Here is a 20,348-nt window from a genome sequence, read left to right on the forward strand (position 1 = left end):
GCGGTATGACCTTGGGCAAGTCACTTCCTCTCTATTCTCCTGAAAATACTCTAAAGATCCATAATGGCCTATTTTTTGTCACATCCAATAGCTTCTTTCCAGTCATCATCCTATTTAATCTCTCCAAAAATATATAACTTTGTGGACCAGACCCTACTCCAAACTCCCTCTCTACCCAGTTTCCAGGACATGCTCTCTCCTGTCCTCTTGGTTCCCACTCCTGCTGTTCCAGTCCTCCCTTCTCATCTCCTTCACAAGCTCTTTCTCCATCACTCACCCGCTTCAGTTAAGGTTCCCAGTGTTTATCCCTTGCATCTTCTCCTCTTCTCATCCTTCACCTCTTCCTAGTTAAACTCATCTTCTGTTCAATCTCCATCTCCAGCCCCTGTCCTTCTCTCCTCTTAGAAATATCCAGCAGTCTTGGGGAAATTGATAAAAAGAGGAAAATGGGTTTGGAAGAGAAAATAGAGTTAAAGAGAGTTCCAGAAAGCACACTGTGTATTCCTCTTAAAGGAGGTTTAGAAGAGAGAAAAGAAGCTGAGGAAACATATGCCGAAGACTTCAGACCTGAAATCCTGCATCCGTTGGAGAGCAGGGAGCTGGTACTTCTGCCCAAAGTGCTCAAGGAGTGGGATCAGGTGTTTTGGCTGTGCTGGGGCATGAAGTTATTAGGAGTGAGGTCAATGCTACATGCCTGTAAGAGGGTGGTGGTGAGGAAAGTATGAAAAAAAGTCCCCAGGGCATGTGGGGACTCTATTACGGTGCTTTCTGTTTTTCAACGTTTATTGAGTGGTTACTGTGTACCAAGCACTTTATAAGACTTACCCTTCTTAACTCTATATCTCTGTCCTGTGAGATCAGGGTTTGTAGCTACAGAGAGGTTGTAGTTTGCCAGTAAGTGGCAGCACCTGCACTCAGTCTCAGTCGACCAGTCTTAGAGTCCAAACACTTAACCACAATCCCACATCTCCTCTCAAAGCTTTCCTTTCTCCTCCAGGAATCACCATGGCAACAGCCAGGAAGAGGGATTTATAACCTCAACCTGAACATGTTCAAAATCAGACTCCTTATATTTCCCCCCAAACCTGCTCCACCTCAATTAGAAATCTCAGATTTAGCCTCTGTACCTTACTCTCAAATATTCCACACTCTTTTTACACATAGTCAGTCAACAAATCCTGTTGATTCTACCTTGGAAATCTCTCCAAAATCCAATTGTCCTCTTCATTCCCACTGCCCTGCTCTAGCTCAATGCTGCAACACCTTTTTCCCAGACTATTGCAAAAAAACATCTTTTCTGGGTTTTTTTCCCTACTAGAGACTATTCTCCACATTGCTTCTAAAATTATCTTTATTTTTTATTATTTTTTAAATATTTATTTATTTATTTGGTTGCACCAGGTCTTAGTTGAGGCAGGCGGGCTCCTTAGTTGTGGCTCCCTGGCTCCTTAGTTGTAGCACGTGGCCTCCTTAGTTGCAGCATGCATGTGGGATCTAGTTCCCTGACTAGGGATCGCACCTGGGTTCCGTGCACTGAGAGCATGGAGCTCAATCCACTGCGCCACCAGGGAAGTCCCCTAAAATTATCTTTATTTTTTATTATTTTTTAAATATTCATTTATTTATTTGGTTGCACCAGGTCTTAGTTGAGGCAGGCGGGCTCCTTAGTTGTGGCTCCCTGGCTCCTTAGTTGTAGCACGTGGCCTCCTTAGTTGCAGCATGCATGTGGGATCTAGTTCCCTGACTAGGGATCGAACCTGGGTACCGTGCACTGAGAGCATGGAGCTTAATCCACTGCGCCACCAGGGAAGCCCATATCAAGCTTTTAGTTAGGAGCCCTAACAATGGTACTTAAAAGCCTCCACTGGATTCCTGCTGCCTGCAGAGTAATTTACATAAGCAATCTCCTTCGTTTTGAGGACCATCAGGTTATTCCCAACTTCCTGAGATTATCAAGAAAACCATGAGGAGAGTCTTGCAGTTAAAGCTTTGTAGATGTCCTTTATTTCCTTAGGATGAATTCCTTAAAGTGAAATTGCTAAATCAAAGGATATGCACATTGTCAAAGGCATTTGATGACTATTATTAAACCGTTCTCCAGAAATGCCATACTTAACTTACACTCACCAGAAGTGTGTACTACAACTTACTAGAATTCACATGTTTTCATGGGTATACCCACGGAGTGGAAATGTGTTCTATTCACTTTCAAATAATCAGAGCTGGAATACTGAACAGCACATGGTACTCAGCAAATGATTGCTGAATGAATGAAGAACTGAATAAACAGAAGAAAAGTCCATTTGTGAAAAGCTCCCCGACTTGTGTATAACTTAAAATAAGCATATCGTAACACAACTTCTAGATGTTGTCTAAATCTGACTGTTTCATGTAGAATTAATCCAGTAGCATCCTTTTGCACATGGGATTGATATTTATGGGATGCTCCACAACAGTGCTCCATCCAGGGAACAAAATCTTCGCTTCCTATCCATATTCACTACACATGTACAGACCCAATCTTGTAATTTCTTCAATTTTCCATCATCACCTATGCAGGTTAGAGGTTACCTGGAAAGGAGTTAACCTAAATAGTAAAATGAGTAAAAGGGTGCTAAAATTTCACAAATCTATATTTCCGGATGTGTACACTCGGCCCTCTGTATCTGTGCATTTCACATCTGCAGATTCAACCAACAGAATAAAAGTGTTTGGGGGAAAATAATTCCAAAAAGCAAAACTTGTATTTGTTGCTCACTGGCAACTGTTTACATAGCGTTTACATTATATTTATAACTATTTACATAGCATTTACCTTGTATTAGGTATTATAAGTGCTTTAGAGATGATTTAAAGTATACAGGATGGGGCTTCCCTGGTGGCACAATAGTTAAGAATCCGCCTGCCAATGCAGGAGACACGGGTTCAAGCCCTGGTCCGGGAAGATCCCACATGCCGCGGAGCAACTAAAGCCCGTACGCCACAACTACTGAGCCTGCGCTCTAGAGCCTGTGAGCCACAACTACGGAGTCCGCGTGCCGCAACTACTGAGCCTGCGCACCACTACTGAAGCCCACGCGCCTAGAGCCTGTGCTCTGCAACAAGAGAAGCCACCGCGATGAGAAGCCTGCGCACCACAACGAAGAGTAGCCCCCGCTCACCACAACTAGAGAAAGCCTGTGTGCAGCAATGAAGACCCAATGCAGCCAAAAATAAATATATAAATAAATTTATTTTTTAAATAAATAAATAAAATAAAGTATACAGGAGGATGAGACTAGACTGTAAGCAAAACCTGCACCATTCTATATAAGGGACTTGAGCATCTGTGGCTGTTGTATCCAGGGGGTCCTGGGACCAAAAGCCCAGGGATACCAAGGGACGACTGCATATGCATCTCTCTGTTGTACAGCTCTGCTAGAATAAATGTCCCCAAAGCACCTCAGTTTAAATCTCTTCCTTCCAAAACCTTCCACAGGTGGTAAGTTTCCTTCCAGCCAGTCAGTCAAGCCAGAAAATGTGTATTTTGTCCTATAAATCTTACTGATATTGCCTAGGTACATCTGAATTTATCAACCTAGACTATCCCTTCCTCCCTACTTCTACTCCCATTGAACTAATTTGCGCTCAAATGATCGCTACCCCTGACAATAATTTTCATCACTGATTTTTAGCAGGCTAGAGATATATTCAGTGTTACTCCTGAAAGGTCATTTGATGGTCCTAAGGAGAATGGGATGGAGGAGTGGAGGTGGCAAAGAACTAGAGGTAGGGATATCAGTTGAGAGACTCTAGTGGTAAAATACATAAGTACTTCCCAAAGTTTTTTATTTTTAATAAATTTATTTTATTTTTATTTATTTATTTTTGGCTGTGTTGGGTCTTCATTGCTATGCGTGGGCTTTCTTTAGTTTCAGTGAGCAGGGGCTACTCTTCGTTGCGGTGCATGGGCTTCTCATTGCGGTGGCTTCTCTTGTTGCAGAGCATGGGCTGTAGGCATGCAGGCTTCAGTAGTTGTGGCTCACAGGCTCTAGGGCACAGGTTCAGTAGTTGTGGCACATGGGCTTAGTTGCTCCGCGGCATGTGGGATTTTCCCGGAACAGAGATTGAACCTGTGTCCCCTGCATTGGCAGGCGGATTCTTAACCACTGCGCCACCAGGAAGCCCCTTCCCAAAGTTTAACATGTTAAAATGGACCCTCTGATCCAGATGGTCTGGGGTGAGGGTCTGAGATTCTTAGATGTTCTCAAGTGATGTCAAGGCTGCTGGTCCATGGACTGCACTTTGAGTAGCAAGACTTTACACGAGAAACAATGAGGGCTTGAAACAAAAAATGACAGTGGAATCAAAAGGAGGGCATGGACTAACGAGATATTAAAGAGACATGACTTGTTGACCTGAGCTACCTGAGGTTACCTGAGCATGAGGTAGCCACACTGAGTTGACACAGCTCCTGCAAATAGTACAGAAGGGATGTTTGAATTAATCTGTGCAACTTTGCTTTAGAATGATAGCTTTTTGGAAGTAACTCTCAGTCCTTTATGTTATCTTGAAGGATCCATGGAGATACTGGTACCCTCCAGTTAAGATTCTCTGGCAATATAAATTTTTCAAAAGCATAAAGTCAGAAGAAATAGAAAACATTTACTCAGCATATACCATGAGCCAGTCACTCCATGCCTCTGCATATGTTATTCCTTCGCCTTGAATATCTCCATACCCACATCACTCACTCACACACACACACACACACACACACACACACGAATTAACAATCTCTTCCTTTGTGTCACTGCCACATCTTTAATATACTTCTTATCACACTGCACTGGAAATGCTGAAAGCAATTCTACAATCATAGAAAGTGTGGGTTTTGGAGCCAATCGAACTTCAGTTCAAATCATAGCTCTGCCATGTATTGGGTTGATGATGAAGACAAGTACCTTTGCTTCCTCAGTTATAAAAATGGAGGCACCATCTACTGTGAGGTCATGTGTAGCCTTCAAGATGCTTTCCTTCAAGTAATAGGAAACCTAATTCACAGTGGTTTAAACAAGGAAGAGAATCTATCAGCTACTGAAACAGAAAAGCCCAGAGGTAAAGCAAGCTTTGAAATAGGCTAGTGTAGAGATTAAGAAATCATCAGGGTTTCTCTGAGATTCTTTCAGTGATACACTCCTCTTCCTGTGCCCTTCATGCTAATAAAAATGGTTACAGCGGGCTTCCCTGGTGGTGCAGTGGTTGAGAGTCCGCCTGCCGATGCAGGGGACACGGGTTCGTGCCGCGGAAAGGCTGGGCCCGTGAGCCATGGCCGCTGAGCCTGTACGTCCGGAGCCTGTGCTCCGCAACGGGAGAGGCCACAACAGTGAGAGGCCCGCGTACCGCAAAAAAAAAAAAAAAGGTTACATCAGTTCTAGCACTCACATCTGTATTAATACCCCAACCTGAAAATACGAATGCCTTTGTTGGGTGTTCCCAGCTCAAGTTAGGAGTATCACTCTCCTAATGCCTACCACTGCAGGTCACATGGCCATCCCTGAACCAATCACTGTAACCACAGGCAGGAAATGCACAGATTGGCTTCACCTTGGTCAGCTGCTCCATCCTTTGAGCCAGGAGTGGAATCGCCCTCCCTGAGGATCTACAAACACGAACTGGGTGCTGTAGGGAAGGAGGGTGGAAAATGGATGCTGGAGAGGCAGCTGACAACTATTCACTACACATTTCACTGTACAACTATTCACTGTACATTATACAAAGGGCGTGGCACAGAATCTTGTCCACAGTTTGTGGGCCTACAGTAAGTGGTAGCTGTAATTTGCTTATAAGTCTATCTACTAGACCAGAAGCAAACGGAGAATGGGGTCCTTCTCAGCTCAGGCGTCCCTCATGCCTAGCACAGCACCTGGGACATAGAGTAAATATTTGTTGAATTAATGTTAATAGTTGGAATGGGAAATACAATGTGATAGAGTTATAGAAATTATTACAAGAAAAAAAAGAGGATCGTATGACTTAAGGGAATATGAAAACATACACTGTTGCTGGTCCACGACACTGATAAGATAACCAAGCTGGATATAGTTGAATTACAGACTGGGGTTAAAATTGGAATAAATTTCAGGATATATTTTTAGGGGTCTGCTCTAATTTTGGGTCAATTCAGAAAAGAAATGCTAAGTGAAGTGTCTTTATCTGCTTTGCCTGGCTTGGGAGTAGAAGAGAAGAAAATCAACCTTTTTCTTTCCCCCTTAAATCTATTCAAGAAGTGTTGCTTGAGCATGCGCTACATGATCCCATATTATATAGGAAAATAAGTTTCAAGAGGACGGCTGATCTAGTCTATTATTTTGTGGATCTTAAGAATCAATGTCAATTAAAAAGACACTAACATCGATTAATCCCACTGTGTGCCAGGCGCTGTCCTTCAAGCTCTCACAAATGTGATCTCTTTTAATCCTGAGTAAATTGAGGCTGTGAAAGGTTAAGCTCCTTACCCAGAATCACACAACTAACAAATAAAGACCCAGGTGCTGAGAGGCACATGCCTCAGAACCACTCTTCTTGTTACTAGAAAAGATTTCCTTGTAGAAACCTCAGGGACTTTACAAGGGAAATATTGGATTACGGTAATATGACTCATTAGCCCAATTTAATATTACCTATTCATTATAATATAATGACGCTTGCATAGCAGAGCATGCTGTTGTATTTCTGCCTCTGGCTCAGATCACAGGAACTATGAACATAGGCTGATTACATGACCTACATACTCAATATTAAGAACATTTTGAATTGCTCTTATTTATGTGGTTGAAAAGATATGGTCTAATTTTGGTCAGCAGTAGCATCTAGGTAATGCTGACTCAGAAGGGACACATTTGTTGTTGCCAGGAGAAGTGCAAGAGACAAGCTGAATCACACTGTACCGCATCAGATGTTAACACTATTAATATAACGTGCTGAATAGTGAGCAAGGTGGGATCAGACCATCTCTGACCAACAGGTGCATCATTCTACCAGTAGACAGAGCCAAGAAATGTCAAGGTACTATGTCCCTACGTTGTATTATGTTTTTATCAACTAAGCTTATAATTAGTGTGTGGTTATCTGGCCAATGACACCAGTGTAGTGTACCGTCCAAGAAGGGGACTGCAAACTCAATGCCTTCAGGGGCCAGGTGGGTAATGGAAATGAACACATTGGGCGGGTTGTCAGACGTAGGGAGTGCAGTCTATAGTGAACTCTCCGATGGAAGTAGATTTTTCGGGAGATGCCAGAAACCCAGGTTTTTAATATGAAATTTCCCATCTTCAAACTGTGATTGCCATAAAAGCACTCTTGTGGGCCAGATTTGTCCATTCTCCCCTGCATGCCTCTGTTAAGACTCCTAGTTCATCTCTCATTTCTGTCTTCTTCTATCCTATGGAAGTCTGAACTTGCTTGGGTTCCAGTTTTCTTTTTGAGATAAGAGTTTCTGATACATGCTGTAGTTGTCTATTTGAGACGTTGAGAAATTAAATCAATTTTTAAATTTTTTATACAATTGTTAAAGGTTACACTCCATTTACAGTTATTACAAAATATTGACTATATTCCCTATGTTGTACAATTCATCCTTGTAGCCTATCTTACACCCAATAGTTTGTACCTCCCTCTCCCCCACTCCTATATTACACACCCCCAACTGGTAACCACTAGTTTGTTCTCTGTATCTGTGAGTCTGCTTCTTTTCTGTTATATTCACTAGTTTGTAGTGGTGTTTAGATTCCACATATAAGTGATATACAGTATTTGTGTTTCTCTCTCTGACTTATTTCACTTAGCATAATGCCTTCCAAGTCCATCCATGTTGCTGCAAATGGCAGAATTTCATTCTTTTTTATGGCTGAGTAGTATTCTACTGCCATACACACCATAAACATACCACATCTTCTTTATCCATCCATCTCTTGATAGACACTTAGGTAGCTTCCATATCTTGGCTATTGTAAATAACACAATTTTGTTTTTTGGCCGCACCGCACACTTGCAGGGTCTTAGTTCTCCGACCAGGGACTGAACCCAGGTCCTCAGCAGTGAAAGTGTGGAGTCCTAGCCACTGGACCACCAGGGATTTCCTAATAATGCAATTTAAAAATAAACTGTTTCTGCTTTATGGTCTTCATTTATTCAATCAAAAATGTCTCTTGAGTACCTATTGTAGGCCAGGTGTTTTTCTGGGAGCTTGGGATACATCAGTCAGCAAAAGAAACAAAGAATCCTGCCTCCCTGGAGCTTGGGGGAAGAGAAGGGTGGAAACATACAATAAACATAATAAATAAATAAACTATATAGGATAGTAGAAGACGACGTTACAGCTATGGAAAAATAAAGTAGAGCTGAGTAAGGAGGATTGGGAGAGTATAGCGGAAAGGGGGGCCAATGACAATTTTAACCAGGGTGGTAGGGGCAGACCTTATTGAGAAGATACATTTAAGCAAAGAATTGAAGGAGGTGAGGAAGTTGGCCATGAGATTATCATAGGGAAGAGCCACTGCAAGGATCCTACAGTATCCAGCCTCCATTAGGGCCCCCAGTGACCCCCTGCCTCCTGGTGTTCATGCCCTTGAGGGCTGAATTTAGAAGAGAGGAGAAGAGAGTGTGGCAGAAGTGAAAGTGTGTGACTTGAAAACTAAGTCATAAAAGGCATGTGTTGGTGTTTTCTCGAGTGTTCTTTCTCTTGGATCTCACCCTACGGAAAGCTGTGTTGGGAGCTGCCCAGTGGAGAAGTTCATGTGGTGAGGAACTGAGGTCTCCAGCTAACAGCCAGGTGAGTGAGTTTGGAAGCAGGTCCTCCAGCCCCAGTCAAGTCTTCACAGACGGCAGCCCCAGCTGCCATCTTGACTGTAACCTCATGGAAGATCCTGAGTTCCAACCACCCTGCTAAGCCACTCCCAGATTCCTGACCCACAGAAACTCTGTGAGATAATGTATGCTTTTTCTTTTAATTACACTTTGGGGTAATCTGTTACACAGCAACAGATAAATAATACAGACCCTAAATAAGACTGGAGAATGTGCCTGGAGAATGTGAGACAGAGAGGGAAGTGGTAGGAACTGAGAACAGAGGGTCAAGGTGAAGGTGTGGTAGGATCTCCAGGCTTCTATAAGAATCCTGGTTGTTCCTCAGAGTGAGATGGAGAGCCACTGCCAGGGTTCATTCTCAGAAGAGTGACATGAGATGACTTACTGGTCTGACAACTGAATAAGAAGGTAGGATTTCTTTAGCACTATATAACAAATTATTTCATACTCATGATGATTCAGAAAAGCTTTTTCTTTTTTTCTCCCTTGCCTCTAATTTCTGTCCTTGATTATCCTGTCAGCCTTGGGTTTTCACTCAAGTTTCCCTTGGATATTCCATGTGGACCTTACATTCTAGCATCTTCCATATCTCAAAACCTCGCCTTCTCCCTTCAGGAACCCACCCAGAAACAATATTTTGGATGCTGCCTGACTTCAGCAGAACTATTTAAACCTTTGTAAAACCCAGACACTCTACTCTTTGTTTTAGAGGATTACCCTACATTGTATCAAACATATTGAAATGCACCCACATCCCACATTTAATATAGATGATATAATTATGTGAATTGAGTTGCAGATTACTGACCGACATTATATTCTCTTTTAAAAGAGATTTAAACTTATTGATTTTGATTTTCTGAGGTTTTTTTTGTATTTTGAAGCCATACCTATGTATGTGTAGACATATATGTATATATGCATGTATATATATGTGTATACACATACACACACACTTCAAGTCTTAAACATCTTTATAAACCTTTAAAGGTCAAAGACCCTAATCGCCATGCCCAAAAGGTAAGATAACCTGAAACTAGTTTCCTTATATCCTGTAGAACAGAGTTTCTCAACTTAGTACAACTGACATCTGGAGTCAGATTATTTTCTCTTGTGGGAGCTGTCCTGTGCATCGTAGGACGTTTAGAATCATCCATGGACTCTACCCACCAGATGCCTGTAGCACACCCCCTCCCCTCCACCCCATTGTGACAACCAAAAATGTCTCCAGATATTGCCAAATATCCCCTGGGTGTAGGGTTGCCAGATAGAATACAGAACTTCCACTTAAATATAAATTTCAGATAAACAACAAATCACTTTTATTCATATGCCCCAAGTGCAACATCTGGGACATAATTATACTAAAAAAAGTGTTCACTGTTTGTCTGAAATTCAAATTTAGCTGGGTGTCCTATACTTTTATTTGCTAAATCTGGCAACCCTACCTGGAGACAAAAATTATCCCCAGATGAGAACCATTGCCCGATCCTAATTCCCACCTCCGCCTTCCCTTCTCTCTATGCTTGAGCTTTAATGGTATATTACTTATTACACTGGTTAGTAAAGTCAAAGAAATCTACTTTCTTCAACTTCAGGGGGTTTCCATGCGTGAATGCAATTAGTGCCATTGTCAGTACTCATTTACACAGAAGTTAACCAACCAGTATTTCTTGAACTCCTTTGGGCAAAGCATTGGGCTAGAGGGATACAGAAGAAATATAAGATATAACCCTTAACTTGGAAAAGCTCCAATTTCATTGGGAGAAAGTATAATACACACAAAATAGCTTATAATAGAGAATAAAACAAAATAAAGTGCTAAATTATCTGGTACAGACTATAAATGTTCTCAGAGCCAGGAGAAAAGAAGTGTAACAAAAGTCAGAACAGGCAGAGATGGCTTTGTAGCAAGGTGTCGGGGACTGGGCTTTGAAAAACAACTTTAAAACTAGAGTAGGTACTCAGTTCAATAAACATTTGGATTTTGTTGTTGTTTAATTTTTTTTTATACAGCAGGCTCTTATTAGTCATCAATTTTATACACATCAGTGTATACATGTCAATCCCAATCGCCCAATTCATCACACCACACCCCACACCCACCCGCCACCTTCCCTCCTTGGTGTCCATACATTTGTGCTCTATATCTGTGTCTCAATTTCTGCCCTGCAAACCGGTCCATCTGTACCATTTTTCTAGGTTCCACATACATGCGTTAATATACGATATTTGTTTTTCTCTTTCTGACTTACTTCACTCTGTATGACAGTCTCTAGATCCATCCACATCACAACAAATGACCCAATTTCGTTCCTTTTTTATGGCTGAGTAATATTCCATTGTATATATGTACCACAACTTCTTTATCCATTCGTCTGTCGATGGGCATTTAGGTTGCTTCCATGACCTGACTATTGTAAATAGTGTTGCAATGAACATTGGGGTGAATGTGTCTTTTTGAATTATGGTTTTCTCTGGGTATATGCCCAGTAGTGGGATTGCTGGATCATATAGTAATTCTATTTTTAGCTTTTTAAGGAACCTCCATACTGTTCTCCATACTGGCTGTATCAATTTACATTCCCACCAACAGTGCAAGAGGGTTCCCTTTTCTCCACACCCTCTCCAGCATTTGTTGTTTATAGATTTCCTGATGATGCCCATTCTAACTGGTGTGAGGTGATACCTCATTGTAGTTTTGATTTGCATTTCTCTAATAATTAGTGATGTTGAGCAGCTTTTCATGTGCTTCTTGGCCATCTGTATGTCTTCTTTGAAGAAATGTCTGTTTAGCTCTTCTGCCCACTTTTGGATTGGGTTGGGTTTTTTTTTTATCATTAAGCTGCATGAGCTGTTTATATATTTTGGAGATTAATCCTTTGTCCATTGATTCATTTGCAAATATTTTCTCCCTTTATGATTGCCATGTCTAGGACTTCCAAAACTATGGTGAATAACAGTGGTGACAGTGGACATCCTTGTCTTGTTCCTGATCTTAGAGGAAATGCTTTCAGTTTTTCACCATTGAGAATGATGTTTGCTGTGGGTTTGTCGTATATGGCCTTTATTATGTTGAGGTAGGTTCCCTCTATGCCTACTTTCTGGAGAGTTTTTATCATAAATCGGTGTTGAATTTTGTCAAAAGCTTTCTCTGCATCTATTGAGATGATCATATGGCTTTTCTCCTTCAATTTGTTAATATGTTGTACCACACTGATTGATTTGCATATATTGAAGAATCCTTGCATCCCTGGGATAAATCCTACTTGATCATGGTGTATGATCCTTTTAATGTGCTGTTGGATTCTGTTTGCTAGTATTTTGTTGAGGATTTTTGCATCTATATTCATGAATGATATTGGTAATTTTCTTTCTTTGTGACATCTTTGTCTGGTTTTGGTATCAGGATGATGGCGGCCTCATAGAATGACTTTGGGACTGTTCCTTCCTCTGCAATTTTTTGGAAGACTTTGAGAAGGATAGGTGTTAGCTCTCCTCTAAATGTTTGATAGAATTCGGCTGTGAAGCCATCTGGTCCTGGACTTTTGTTTGTTGTAAGATTTTTAATCACAGTTTCAATTTCATTACTTGTGATTGGTCTGTTCATATTTTCTATTTCTTCCTGGTTCAGTCTTGGAAGGTTACACCTAAGAATTTGTCAATTTCTTCCAGGTTGTCCATTTTATTGGCATAGAGTTGCTTGCAGCAGTCTCTCAGGATGCTTTCTATTTCTGCAGTGTCAGTTGTAACTTCTCCTTTTTCATTTCTAATTTTATTGATTTGAGTCCTCTCCCTCTTTTTCTTGATGAGTCTGGCTAATGGTTTATCAATTTTGTTTATCTTCTCAAAGAACCAGCTTTTAGTTTTATTGATCTTTGCTACCGTTTTCTTCATTTCTTTTTCATTTATTTCTGATCTGATCTTTATGATTTCTTTCCTTCTGCTAACTTTGGGGGTTTTTTGTTCTTTCTCTAATTGCTTTAGGTGTAAGGTTAGGTTGTTTATTTGAGATATTTCTTGTTTCTTAAGGTAGGATTGTATTGCTATAAATTTCCCTCTTAGAACTGCTTTTGTTGCATCCCATAGGTTTTGGGTCATCGAGTTTTCACTGTCATTTGTTTCTAGGTCTTTTTTTATTTCCTCTTTGATTTCTTCAGCGATCTCTTGGTTAATAAGTAGTGCATTGTTTAGCCTCCATGTGTTTGTATTTCTTATAGATTTTTCCTGTACCTGATTTCTAGTCTCATAGCGTTGTGGTCGGAAAAGATACTTGATACAATTTCAATTTTCTTAAATTTACCAAGCCTTGATTTGTGACCCAAGATATGACCTATCCTGGAGAACGTTCCATGAGCACTTGAGAAGAAAGTGTATTCTGTTGTGTTTGGATGGAATGTCCTATAAATATAAATTAAGTCCATCTAGTGTAATGTATCATTTAAAGCTTGTGTTTCCTTATTTATTTTCATTTTGGATGATCTGTCCATTGGTGACAGTGGGGTGTTAAAGTCCCCTACTATGATTGTGTTACTGTCGATTTCCCCTTTTATGGCTGTTAGTATTTGCCTTATGTATTGAGGTCCTCCTATGTTGGGTGCATAAATATTTACAATTGTTATATCTTGGATTGATCCCTTGATCATTATGTAGTGTCCTTCTTTGTCTCTTCTAATAGTTTTTATTTTAAAGTCTATTTTGTCTGATATGAGAATTGCTACTCCAGCTTTCTTTCAGTTTCCATTTGCATGAAATATCTTTTTCCATCCCCTCACTTTCAGTCTGTATGTGTCCCTAGGTCTGAAGTGGGTCTCTTGTAGACAGCATATATATGGGTCTTGTTTCCACAACAAGAGAAGCCACTGCAATGAGAAGCCCGCGCACCGCAACAAAGAGTAGCCCCTGCTCGCCACAACTAGAGACCCGGGCGCAGCAACAAAAACCCAACGCAGCCATAAATAAAGAGGTAAATAAATAACATATTACAAGCAACTTACCTATCACCCTTTAAAAAAAAATTCACACATCACCTGCAGAAGATTCTCTAATACTGTTCTCACAAATTCATTATTGGCCAAAAGCCTGGAAATTGTGGTTCACTTTAGTAATACTTATCATTATGGAGCAAAAACAGACTGCAAAAACTTGGCAAATTATAATTTTTGTGTGGTGGGTCTGTATCTTACTGTTCAGTATATTAATTTAATACTTCATGTCCCTTTATTAAGTCCTCTAAATATTATTGTTTTCTCTGGCATTCAACCCATGCATAAACTGACTTTTTCCCATTTTCCTTTCATAGCAAAAAGTTATACTGGCCAAATGTACAACAACTTTACTGACATACTTTTTTCCCCCCCTAAGAACATTCTCTTAATCTTCAATTTAGAGGCCTGCTATTGAAGAAATCAAGTGGACAGGGAATATTTTCACTTTGGTTTAGCAGTTTCTGTTTCAACTTTCCAATGTACAACCCTTATGCAGAAGACATTCAGAAAGAATGACCCATGAAAAGTTAACAAACCTGAACTCTACATGTTACTTTCATTTGTTCTGTCCCCCTTCAAATTCTAGAACTAAAAGCTAACAGATGGGTACAAGGAAAGGAATTCCATCTCCCACCCTCCAAGTTAACTTCCTGACAGCCACTTACTATTTCCATTATATCCACAACAGTTCAATTATAATATTGAAACAACAGAAAGGGACCTGATGGGAATGTTAAATGAGTGCAGCCACTACGGAGAATAGTATGGAGGTTCCTTAAAAAACTAAAAATAGAGCTACCATATGATCCTACAATCCCACTCATGGACATATAGCTGGAGAAAACTCTAATTCGAAAAGATACATGCACTCCAATGTTCATAGCAGCACTATTTACAATAGCCAACACATGGAAGCAACCTAAATGTCCATCAATAGATGAATGGATAAAGAAGATGTGGTATATATATATACAATGGTTCGAGTCCAACAGTAGAAGAAAAGCCAATGTCCCAGTTTGAAGGCAGTCAAGCAGTAAGAATTCTATTACTTGGGATGAGGCCAGCCTTTTTGTTCTATTCAGGCCTTCAGCTGATTGGACAAGGCCCACCCACATTAGGGAAGGCAATCTGCTTGACTTAGTCTACCAATATAAATGTTACTCTCATCCAAAAACACCTTCAGAGAAACACCCAGAATAATGATTGACCAAATATCTGGGCACTCCGTGGCCCAGTCAAGTGGACACATAAAACTAACCATCACAAAGGGTAATTTAGTGGTTTGGAGAAGGCCCAACTATCAAGATTCCACCCAATTCCCCCTTTTTTGTTTTGGCCATGTCACATGGCTTGCAGGATCTTAGTTCCCTGACCAGGGATCAAACCCAGGGCCCCTGCAGTGGAAGCATGGAGTTCTAACCACTGGACTGCAGGGAATTCCCTCCACCCTTTTTAAATTTTTTTTATTTTTGGCTGTGTTGGGTCTTGGTTGCTGCGCGTAGGCTTTCTCTAGTCGCGGCGAGCGGGGGCTACTCTTCATTGCGGTGCATGGGCTTCTCATTGAGGTGACTTCCCTTGTTGTGGAGCACAGGCTCTAGGCGCACGGGCTTCAGTAGTTGTGGCGCGTGGGCTCAGTAGTTGTGGCTCGCAGGCTCTAGAGCGTAGGCTCAGTAGTTGTGGCGCATGGGCTTAGTTGCTCCGCGACATGTGGTATCTTCCTGGACCAGGGCTCAAACACATGTCCCCTGCATTTGCAGGCAGATTCTTAACCACTGTGCCACCAGGGAAGCCCCCTCCACCCAATTATTAAAGACAAACAATCCAGTCTTTGTAGAGCTGGGGAGAGGTGTGACGAGATGGTTTTCAGAGGGTATGTGCAAGTTGGGCCAGGGGCATCAAAGCCTGCAAGTCATAACCATCTCCAAGAAAAGACAATTTTATGGGCCTGAGGCCAAAGTAGGTGAAGGTCTGGACTGTGCCCAGCTTAAGACAGAAACAGCTGCCTGCACATGGGGATCAAAATGAAAGGGCCATCAGTCCAGACTGCTCAGCAGCAGTCCAGAGGCAAAAAACAAAGATGAGAAATCCAAATTACATTCATTCATTCAGCAGTATTACAGGGCCTCTGCTACATGCCCAACACTGTGCTAGACATTTCAGATACAAGTATGCATAAGAAATATATTCTTCCCTCCAGAAGCTCAGTCTAGAAAGGAATACAAATATGCAAACAGATAATGATTATCTATTGTGGAAGGTTCACAATACATTGCAATGATAGACAGCATAATGTAAAGTGTCTCAGAGGTCTTCTTGCCACAAAATACCCTCTTATCTCCACCCCCTCCCACCACAGCAATAGGTACTAAAATTCCATCCAGAGATTCATTTGTGTTAGCAATTAAAACAAAACAAAACAAAACTCAACTAGAAAGGCTGTCATCCACATCTCAGTAAATTAGCTTAATAAACCTACTTTTCTAAATGTAGCTGAAATCAGTCAAATAGAGAGAATGGGAGTTTTGAGAGGTGAGGAAAAGACATGAGAACTGATTTGGAAGATATCGCACTAAGTCAGAGAGAATGCAGGGAACGGGCATCCAGAGGAAGGAGAGCATCTCTGAAAAGAAAGGGGACACTTCAAGGTCAAAATCTTCAAGTACAAGGACCCATTAACTTTCTAATACTTTCAGAAAATGAACCTAATTTCTAATGGAAGCTGCCTCCAGAATGTTCACTCACTTCAAAATTCTCCCTAGGGCTGATTGATCCTTCCACATTTTCTTCCCCCAGAGGGAAGAAAAGATCCAAAGAGGAGGCTCTGCTACCAACTCTCTACATCATGGCTGTTATGTCACTTAAGTAGTCTGATCCCTAACTTCATCACAGTTATTCTGTCCCCTTGGATTGTCTTGGGTGGTCAGAGTTAGGGAGGGATGAAGGACAGGAGAAGGGGGCTTGTTATGGCCATTCGACAGAGAAAGAAAGGAAGGTATAGATAAATAAAGATTTAAGGAAAGGAAGACACAAGGGGGAAGAGAACTAAAAAAAGATATGCTTCTAACTGATATATGCCAATAATGTTACTCAGTTACTAACTATTCCATTTTATTCACTTGGTTGGCTACTGCTCACAGTAGCTTGAAATTCCAAGTACATCCTTTATTGTTAATCTCCAGATTTCCCCTTTCACTTATTCCCCATTATTAAAAGAAAAATTTTCAATAGTTGTTTAATTGCATTTTCTGTTCCTTTAGATTCTAAACATTGTGGGTAAAACTAGGTTAAGTGTAGTCAATGCAAGGTCAAGATCTTCAGGCACAAAAAATCCATTAAATTTCTAATTTAATGAACCTAATTTCAAACGAAAGCTGCCTCCAGAATATATGGTTAAGCGTGTTCTGGGTATAATTTGTTTTGGCAAACACTATAGAAATTCACATAAAATTTCACTGAACTAAAAGTAAATTGCCCACCTAGCAAAAGATATTTTTCAATAGCTTCAAATGAATCCTAAAGGATGACAATTCTTGGAGAGAAATAAAGTATGGGTGAGTTAGAAATTGTAATTCTGGGTCATCTACCTCAATTAGAGAGACTATCTATGTTTAATTTGGTTGTGGTTAACACAGTTGATTTGGAGGCCTTATTTAGACACAACCTGAAATACCAAAGTTAAATCTCTATATCTATGTGCTTTACAGTGAAAGAAATGAAACAAAATTTTCTTCAAAGTATTAAAAACCAAAATTGTAATTATTAATGAAGTACTAGAATGTGAAACTGTTTTTCTCTTCGAATTATCTTTTAGTAGCTGTAATTTCTCTGATTCATTAAACACTTTTCTTATTCTGGTCCCCCAAAACATCAATACAAATAAGATAAAGTTTTCCTAAAGCACCCTTCATGAACCCCTAAATGCAAAATCTCATGAACCCCTAAATGCAAAATTTCACTGACTGTGTAGTGGGCAGATAATCACTTTGTCTGCTGAATCACCTTACTGACAGATTTTGAGGAAAATATTTTTACATGCCACTCTCAAACTTGTTATCAGAAATTTTTATGCAAAAAAAATTGCAAACTTGTAAACTCTCACGTTGCCTAATTTTTCCTCACCAAACCCACTATGATATAGCTAAAAGGGAATAACTTTCATTAATTTTCCTACAAATGAAAAAGACTGATAGGTTTCAAATTATGCATGATTTTTAATTACAAGTAAGCTGGACAGAAACATCTACTTTATTCAAAGTTGAGGAACAGCCAATGGAAATTTCCCTCTAATTTAGAACTTAAATGCCTTTTCTTTTTCTTCTCTCTCTTTCAAGATCTCATCTCATCTGATCCTATCATCACCACTCCAGTTCACAGACCTTCAGTCTTGTGACTTTCCATCCTTCAAGACCCAGCTCAGGCATCTCCTCCATGGAGCCTTCCCAGGTTGCCTCGGGCACCATGATTTCAAAGTACCTACTGCTTATGTCACTAACCTACAGCTGGGAGGCATTACTTGAGTAATATTCAAGCTTTCTATTGACCACTTGTCACGGATGCTGTTCAAGCAATGAATGATGAATCGGATTAGATGTCCTGAGAACCTGATTATCAATTTCTTCACTTATACTCCCAACTAGACCACGGACTTCTTTTAACAGTTATCACCTTGCTGTTTACCCTCTTCACATCCCTACAGTGGCCCTTTAATAACATTTATTATTTACATAAGAGTTATGAAATTTTATCTACTATGGTTATCCTGGTGGACTATAAGGATGGTTGCATCCACTTGTATAGAAGGAAAAGATCTCCCCTGAACTGAGTAATCATTTTTCAGTTATCTGGGTAAAAGGCCTATATCTGAGACTGGAAATGGAAACCACGAGTCCAAAAAGATGGGACTGGGCACTCTTGATTTTACTGGTAGCAGGGCCAAGGAGACAACTCCCCGGTAGTGGTGGCCAATGGCATAACCATACGATGACCATCAGGGCATCAGAAAAGTAGGAAAGCTGGGTAGGTGCCATTAGAGTTACAACGTAAATACCTCAAATGCCAGGACCCAGGATCAAAAAGCAATATTCTGTAAAATTTTTTCCAAAAAAATGCTTCAACATCCTCTAAATTTCCCTTTTGTTTTCTACACGTATTAGGTAAAGTTGTTTTGAAAATCCAGTCTACCTCAACTCTGTCAAGGGAAATCAATGAAAGGTTTTGCCTTTGCCTGAACAACCAGGGGGCCAGAAAAGGGGCCAGGTGGCAACACACAAGAAAGTTAAAGAAACCTTATGAATGGGAAAACCTGGAAGAAGAGTAAGAGCCACCTGCTCTGTTCTAAACACTGGAAGGTTGAGAGCGTGTTTTACCAAGGACAGCAGCATTTTAAAACAAACACTGCATTATTTCGAATGAGTTCCATTTCTCACACCAAAAAAAAAAAGTAGTCCTGCATAAAAATTAAAAGGGTATTATTTGCAAAAATTCAGAGAATACATGCTACATATTCTCTCCACAGTACAGAGTAACACATTATTGAGTAAAGATTATCATACTTTTATGAATAATAAGCTTTTCCCCCTCGACAGTATAAAAAAGGTTCATTTTCTGAAATATTTTCCCAAACACTATTCTTCCACCATAAGTAATATTGAAGCTCATCTAAAAGATTGCCAGGTAGTTCTTTCTATAGTTACTCTGGATATTCTTTTCAAATGACAAAACGTGTCTTATATGTTGTGAAATAGCTCTTCTGTTGTACGAACTACTTTTAAAACTACAGAAAAAAAATTATTTTAGAACTAAACTATCTAGAAATTTCCTTACTCTTGCCCCAATAATGTAAAATATATTCGTATCTGTTAAATTCAAATAAATCCACACTTAAAAGTTATTTACTTATGACATATAAATTTATATTACAAGTTATATAAATTATATGCTTAAAATATTTAGGCATACATTCTTAAATTAATCTTAAATATAAATTCTCAAGATAAATATATTAATATCTCAGTGCTTCACATCTTTAAATCTGTGAAACACTCCATGGGAAGCAACAGAATAGTGATGCAATTCTCAGCTGAAAATTGCTAAAACTTCTTGAAATAGTCAAATAATTGTTAAACCCACTGGTTTTGAAGTTAGCAAAACTGAGTAAATCTGAAAAACTGGATCAAGTTTCTCATGTACACTTTAAAGATTACCTATAAAGATTTATGTTAAAGCACTAATTTTAAAAAAGATAACATCAGTGTGAATTTGGGGTAACCATTTTCCCTGGGACTTTATGGAATAGAGTTCTCCCTTCCAGAAGAAAACTTAATTTTTTTTAGAAACTTCACTCAATATATTTCTTTTAAAAGCGAAATATTTTATATATTTCGTATATCTAGGAAATGAGATATTTAGCCAAGTGACTATGCTGAAAACTGAAAAACATTAACTAAAAAAATAATTAAAAACTATAAAAGTAGAAGACATCAGTAAAATACACTCTATACAGAACACTAATGA

The sequence above is a fragment of the Neophocaena asiaeorientalis genome, unplaced genomic scaffold (assembly GCF_003031525.2).
Source record: "Neophocaena asiaeorientalis asiaeorientalis breed wild unplaced genomic scaffold, Neophocaena_asiaeorientalis_V1.1 scaffold91, whole genome shotgun sequence".
Classification (NCBI taxonomy): Eukaryota; Metazoa; Chordata; class Mammalia; order Artiodactyla; family Phocoenidae; genus Neophocaena; species Neophocaena asiaeorientalis.